The sequence below is a fragment of the Octopus sinensis genome, linkage group LG4, assembly GCF_006345805.1.
Source record: "Octopus sinensis linkage group LG4, ASM634580v1, whole genome shotgun sequence".
Classification (NCBI taxonomy): Eukaryota; Metazoa; Mollusca; class Cephalopoda; order Octopoda; family Octopodidae; genus Octopus; species Octopus sinensis.
Genome location: NC_043000.1, coordinates 108,898,464 through 108,906,365, shown reverse-complemented (window position 1 = coordinate 108,906,365; position 7,902 = coordinate 108,898,464).

Sequence of the window (7,902 nt, the reverse complement as noted above, 5' to 3'; positions counted from 1 at the left end):
CTAAGAGATACGCGCGTTATGACCTTTTCCCTTATCAGAGCGGTAAACAGACTTTATGACTAAATTCCATCTTGCTGTTTTTGTACACTGCTTTCAATTCCAACAATTACTGATTGATTGTCCATTGAACTAGGTTATTGTTCGAATATGTAATTGAATTCCCGTTGTCAAGTAGGCGTGGTTTGCGAATTTGTAAAGGCACGAGTAATTCACATCAGACGTGCGGTCATTCATCCGCCATTATTTCTGGCTTGTTCTAAAGAAAACTTTGAAGTTAATCACTGCTTTCTACGCTTTCCGGTCACTCGCGCGAAGCACGAAACGGCATCACCTGTCGCATCCGGTGTATCTACATGCAACATGTGATATAGTCATCCATCGCGTTCATGTCCACTTGCCCGGTCTCCTCTCAAACATATTCATGTCCACAGTTGAATATCAATTCCGGCATTTTCTTCGTTTTTCAAAGAGATTAGCAAAAATAGATTATAAGTAAAACGCCATCACCGATGATAACAACAACAACAATAATAATACAAACAAAAATACTAGTAGAAATTAATCCTAATCATCCCTTTTTATTATTTTGGCACGAGGCCGGCAATTTTAGTGGTGGGACAAGCCAATTACATCGATCCCAGTCCTCAGATGGTACTTATTTAATCGACCCCGAAGAAGATGAAGGCAAAATCAGAACGGAAAAACCTGAAAGAAAGAGCGAGAAGTATTTCGCGGTGTGTGTGTATGTGTGTGCTGGTGTTTATGTGTATAAAGAGAATGCGTGAGAGAGAGAGAGAGAGAAGACACTTTTGAAACAAACAGTAAGAAATTTGTGTTTCACTCTTCCAAAGTCGATAAACTGAAGTGTGAGACGCTTCTATTGATTAAATATTCTCTTTTGCTACGAAAGTGTTTCATGTCAATATAAGAAGTCATTACGAGTTCTTGCGATGACTTCGGTAGACGGAAGAGTAATCCGAAACTTCTTGTGTAGGCTTGTCCCCGTATTACCCAAGAGGAGCCACAGACCCTATCCTCTATTGGGCATTTTATTTGTTTATTTTTCTGAATTCTTTTGTTATGTTCTTGTTGTTGATGTTTTTCATTTTTCATTTTAATTGATCTTTTTGTGTGTTGAGTTTCGTTTTTTGATATAGTTCTCAATTTATTGAGCCCTGGTGGCCAGTAAAAAAAATCATTATCACCGTCGTCGTTATTATTATTATTATTATTATTATTATTATTATTATTATTATTTATATTATTATTGTTATTGTTGTTGTTATTATTATTATTATTATTATTATTATTATTATTATTATTATTATTATTATTATTGTTGTTGTTGTTGTTGTTGTTGTTGTTGTTGTTATTATTATTATTGTTATTATTATTATTATTATTATTATTATTATTATTATTATTATTATTATTATTATTATTATTAATAATAATAATAATAATATATATAGGATTGAGGTTACTCCTCCAGAAAGTAGAGAAGCAAAAAAAGAAGAGTGCCATTGTTATCAAGTAACCTCAGTCCTATAAAATATTAACCAAAATGAAGTTGATTGACAAGTTTATTTTTCGAACCTGTGGAAGACACGCGAGATGTCGAAATATCGCTCACTTGATAATAATGGCACTCTTCTTTTTTTTGCTTCTATTATTATTATTATTATTATTATTATTATTATTATTATTATATTATTATTATTATTATTATTATTATTATTATATTATTATTATTATTATTATTATTATTATTATTATTATTAACCTATTACATGTTAATTTAATTACCGAGGATTTTATCATAAGGTTTGCTAACAAGTCTCCTCAAATCTCAAGAATCTTCCTTAGGATTCTGGCAGAATATATTATGGTACTTTTCTGTAAGTCGCCAATGCGAGTTTCACTTCCAGTCTCTTCCAATCTTTTAGGTAGCATTTTGGGTGTTGTGCCAAGAGCACCGATTACTGCAGTCTCCTCAGTTTTCTGACGAGATGCTGATATTTCTCAGTTTTTTAAATTTCTTTGTTATCGATTCTGCTATCATAGGGAACTGCAAAATCTACAATCTAACACTGTTTATTTTACCCTCTATAATAATTTCTAGTTTTCTTGCTACAGTAGTATGGTCGGTCTTTATGAGGAAGTCCCACAAGATCCTCTAATTCTCATTTTCTATCGCAACCTGTAGTTCCGTGTTCTCTAATTTTGAAGCCATACACTCAGCTAACATCTCAATGCACTCTTTTGCCTATACAGTCATTTCTCGCTTATACTCCTTTTGTGCTAGCATACTGTACTCACTCAAATGGTGATTGATACTTTCGTCTCCTTTGTTACTATGTTTTAAACGAGCTGGTCCAAATCTGCCCCACAGGTCTCAGGCAGCAGCAGGCAGGAATTTTTACTGTTACTTATGATCAGCAGTGATATATTGTAATAACCAGATTCAGAGAATTAAGATTCCGTTAAATTTATAACATTTTCGATTTTAAAAAAAGTTTTAAGACTATCAGATATTGCCATGTTGACAGTGTTTTTCGTAGAATGTTGGAAGTAGTTTGAGAATAAATCTTGGTATTTAAGATACTTTGGGGTTTCCTGGTATTTGGACATAGTGTTTAACAACTCCGTTTGGTATTGTCCCCAAAGCACCGATGATCACAAAAACAGTTGTTGATCTCAGTTGCCACATTTTTAAGATTTTTATTTCAAGATCTTTTTCGCAGAATTGCATTCAACTGGAATTGATGTAGCTATGAAGAAACATGTTCTGTCAATTTGATTTTATACACAAGATCTTGTCTATAGGCTTGAATAACTCGATAGGTTGAATATTAAAGTCTCAAATAGGAGTGCTATCTTTATTTACAACTATTTTGACGGGCTTATGTCGCCACCAGTTCTTCTGATTTGGGAGTCCAGTGCAAACACTGACGAAATCTATCAAGGCGATAAATATATTCAACTGAGACTAGCAGCAAGAGATGAGGTAGGCAATTGTTTCTCTGCCTGTACAATAAGCGCGGCAGGTAGGATAAGCACTTCGTACGCACGAAAAGAATGAAACATACGCAAGTGCGCACATGAATGCTCATATACACACATATATACGCATCGAAACTCAATTACTATAGAGCAAAATATTGAAAAAGAAAAAATAATGTAAATGGTGAAAAGCAATTGTTTTCCTTATCATGAAGTCTATTGCACCCTGTCACAACATCAAAAGATCCAATAAACAACGCGTCTGAAAAGAATACGTGCGCGTGCGTGTACGTGTACGTCTATGAATGTAACACGATATATTGACCAAGACAAAGGTCTCACATGTAACAATAAATTTGAGCGGGTTTATAAACTATTCATATAAATACAATGCACTTACCAATCGACTCTTTTGTTTATGAACAACGAAAACTAAGATAGATACGTAGATAGATAGATAGATAGATAGATAGATAGATAGATAGATAGATAGATAGATAGATAGATAGATAGATAGATAGATAGATAGATAGATAGATAGATAAATAGATAGATAGATAGATAGATAGATGGATGGATGGATAGATAGATAGATAGATAGATAAACAGACAGACAAACAAACAAACAGACAGACAGACAGACAGACAGACATACAGACAGACATACAGATAGATAGATAGATAGATAGATAGATAGATAGATAGATAGATAGATAAACAGACAAACACAAATAGATGTGCATGTATGTGTGTATATACTTTGATACTTTGATACTTTGATAGGTTTCGGCCATTATTGGCCCAGGCCATGCCTAACTTAATAGCACCACCTGGTTTGAATATATATATATATATGCTGAATACATATATATATACGTTTGCATATATATATATATATATATATATATATAATATATATATATATATATATTATATATATATATATGAAAAAACAAGTAAAAAATAGAAAATGCTAAAATAATTTTATAGTGAACATTTCAGTACCGGTTTCGGTCATTTTGAGACCTTTTCAACTGTAACGATTAAATAATTAAATTAGAAAAATTAGAAGAAAAGTTTTTTTTAAAAGAATATTTCTATAGTAGTGTTCAGATTTAAGTGGCATTCTGCCTTTCTCTGACTCCCTTGTTTGCACTTGTGTGTTCGAGGTAGTTGTGAGTTCTTGGTAGGGTAGTAGAGGGAAGGCTGGTGAGGAAAGGGGGGTGGGAGAATCTGGGAGTGCCCTGATGGTCGTATTTTGAATGGTCAGTGGCGGCTGGCAGTCTCAGTTCAATTCAGGAGAATATTTATATTGACAGGCTTGTTTATAGAATTAGCGTAGGTGTTATACTAAAAAACATTAGTGACAAACTTAAGGGGTAGGGGTGGAGAAGAAGAAGAAGAAGAAGAAGAAGGAGAAGGAGAAGGAGAAGATGATGGTGATGGTGGTGATGATGATGATAACGATGATGATGAAGAAGAAGAAGAAGAAGAAGAAGGAGGAGAAGGAGAAGATGGTGGTGATGATGGTGGCGATGATGATGACGCCGATGATGATGATGATAACGATGATGATGAAGAAGAAGAGGAAGAAGAAGAAGAAGAAAAAAACAGAGAAGGGAGAATATGAATGGGTGTAAATATAGCTATGAAGGGGCTGATTAGTAATGGATTCTATGGAGTGTAGTATTTGTGTGTGTATATATATTTTTTTCTTTTATTCTAAAGTTGAGGTATATTAATTGTTTGTCGTAGACCCGTTAAGAAGTGGCTTGTATTTTGTAATAAAGAGATTTTCTTTACTTATTCTTTGTCTCGAGGTTGTATCGTCCCTAAATTAGTAGAGGGGGAAAATTCTGAAGTTTGGTGTTTTTTTGTTGGCGCAAGTATCTATGTGTTGGCTAAAAGCTATTTTTCTGTTTTGGGGAATTTTTATCTGGGATCTGTGCAGGGCCATTCGTTTACGCAAACCATTTTTTGTTTGGCCTATGTACTGCTCTTGGCACCCGGAGCAGGTTAGTGAGTATATTAGGTTCTCCGAAGCACATGTGAAGTTGCTTTTAACTGTAAACCGTTGTCCCTGTTTGAAGGAGAACTCAGAACCCTCGATTAGATAGTCGCATATCCCGCAATTGGGTCTTCCACATTTTTTTACTGTCGGCTTCTGTGTTGAAGAGTGAATTCGGGTTTGTGTAAGGAGACTTTTCATGGATCTAGGCTGTCTTTTGCTTTTTATGATCGTGTGTGTTTGGAGGATTGTGTTCATTCTGTGGTCTTTTTTAGGAGGGGTATGTTGTGGAGGATGGTGTCGAAGGCTTCGTTATTGAGAGGGTTGTGTGTGGAGATGTATGGTAAGGCTTTTGGTTGTAAGTTTTTCTTTGATTTGGGATGTCTCAGTTCCTTGATGTTAAGTTGAAGGGCACGTTGAATGCACTTGTCAATAAGTGAAGGTGGATAGTTCCTGGTGATTAGGGTATCTTTTAGTTCTTGTAGTCGTGTGTCTCTGGTGTTTGCGTTAGAGACTATAGTGCATATCCTTTTTGCTAGATTGAAGGGGATATTCATCCTGGTGTGTCTGGGGTGGCATGAATTGAATGGAAGATATTGCTTAGAGTCTGTAGGCTTATAGTATATGTCTGTTTCTATTATATTATTAGCTTTCTTAATGAGGATATCGAGGAAGGGGAGTTGTTGTTGGCTATATTCCATCGTGAATTGGATGTTTACGTCCAGTCCGTTTAAAATTTTCTGGAATTCTATGAGTTTTTCTATATTTTTATGCCAAAGGATGAAACAGTCATCTAGATATCTCTTCCAGTTGTTTTCTATGTAGATGGAGAAAGGGCTGCCATATCTTTCTAGAACCTTACGATACAGACTGATCTCTAGGTATCCTATGACTAGGTTGGCAAAGGAGGGGGCCATTCGTGTACCCATCGCAGTCCCCGATTTTTGTCGGTAGAAGTTGTCATTGAAGGCGAAGAAGTTATTTTCCAGGATGAATTTAACCCCTTCTATCACAAATTCTTTTTTGATGCGGTGTGGTAGTTCGTTGGCGTGATTCTCTAGCCAGAATTGGATTGCCTCTAGTCCTAGGTTGTGGGGGATATTGGAGTAGAGGTTGACTACATCGAAGGATACCAGTATGGTGTTTTTTTTATAGTATTCGGTAGGTGATTGAGCATATCTAAGTCGTCCCTTATATAGCTTTTGACATGTTTGAGGAGTGGTTTTAACAGGGTGTCTAAAAAGTTACTGAGGCGGTGGGTTTCGCATGCGGGACCTGCTATTATGGGTCTCAATTTGAGGTCATTAGGATTAGGGACTTTAATTATTTTGTCTGTAGCTATCTTGCATGCGTTGCTTATTTTCTCACTTTTGTGTATCTTAGGTATACCGTAGAATTGGCTGGTTTTACTTGTGAAATTGGTCATATAATCATATTCTTTGTCGGTGAGCCCTGCTTTGTATGGGTTTAATATGGATTTTAGTTCCCTCATTATTTTTTGTTGACTGTAGTTTTGTGCCTTTTCATAGTATGTTGTGTCTTCCAGCATAGAAAGTACCAAAGTTATGTAAAATGTCGTATCCATTAAGACAACAGCACTCCCTTTATCGGCCTCTTTGATTGTTATTGTTTTATCTAGTTTTAATTTGTTCAACTCAGCCCATTCTTTTTTGCTGAAGTTTGGTTTGTGTTTTTTTTTTGTGCATATGTTGATATGGGTAATTTGATATGTGGTCACAGAAATCATCAAGTGTTTTATTCTTACCTTTCGAGGGGGTGTAGTTACTCCTATTTCTGGCTAACGATTCGTCCTCGTTGTATTTATCGTATAGCTCCTCAGTAAGTCTTAATTTTCTGCAGAATTCTGCGATGTCTTCTTTCATTTCATTGTAGTTGGGGTGTTGTGGGGTGGGTGTAAACTTGAGTCCTTTGGAAAGTATGTTTATTTGGTTTGCTGTTAGTTCCTTGTGAGTTAGATTAATAATTTATATATATATATATATGCTGTGAAAATTATAAGGGTAGAAAATTTAGAAAAACCTTCATGCCGGTGGCCAGCATGCATAATAAGTCAGTAGACAACATATATAGAAAAGTGTGTAATATTTATAAACAGAGAGGTGGCCCTTTTTCGTGGTTTCGTGGTTTGGCTGTCCTCTCTAGCATGTAAGGCGTCCTGTAAAAGGTCACCTCTCTTGGTATAAATACTATAAACTTTCATATATATATATATATATATATATATATATATATTATATATATATACTCAATGAGAATAAAGTGTGCTGGATTTCTGATAAGTGCTCTTAATGTGAGAAATGTCTAAAACCTTAAAGCTATTTAGAGATTCAATTAGAACGATTATATGTATACAGTAAAAGCTGGAAAAATTACATCAAAAACTCACAAAATATACTGAAGATCATAATATAAATAATATTGTATAAATAGATAGATATATAAATTAGGATTACTTAAAAAGGTTTGAGCTGTCTTACGATCGTTTCATGTATGTATTACACTTCAGATTGAAATCCAAAATTGATAATCATTATTAGGTAATACATCCACTCGTCAGAGAAAAGGATGAATTTCCGTGTAGTCAATCGAATGAGAGAGATGCTATTTAAAATCGTATGATAAAGATGTTTAAAAAGTTCCTAGAATAGGCGTGTATTTGTAGAAACTTGGGCTAAAAATTTTGAAAAAATAATATAAATCCATGGTAAAATCCTTTGTAATAATCCATAATGGCTGTGTGTAGACAGAAGTCCCATAATTCATTTTCTCTTCAGCATGTGTAATCCTTAAATGTAAAGGATCCTTTATTACCCACAAGGGGTCAGCATAGAGGGGACAATAGCATGTGGGGACAAAAAAAAAAAACGAAT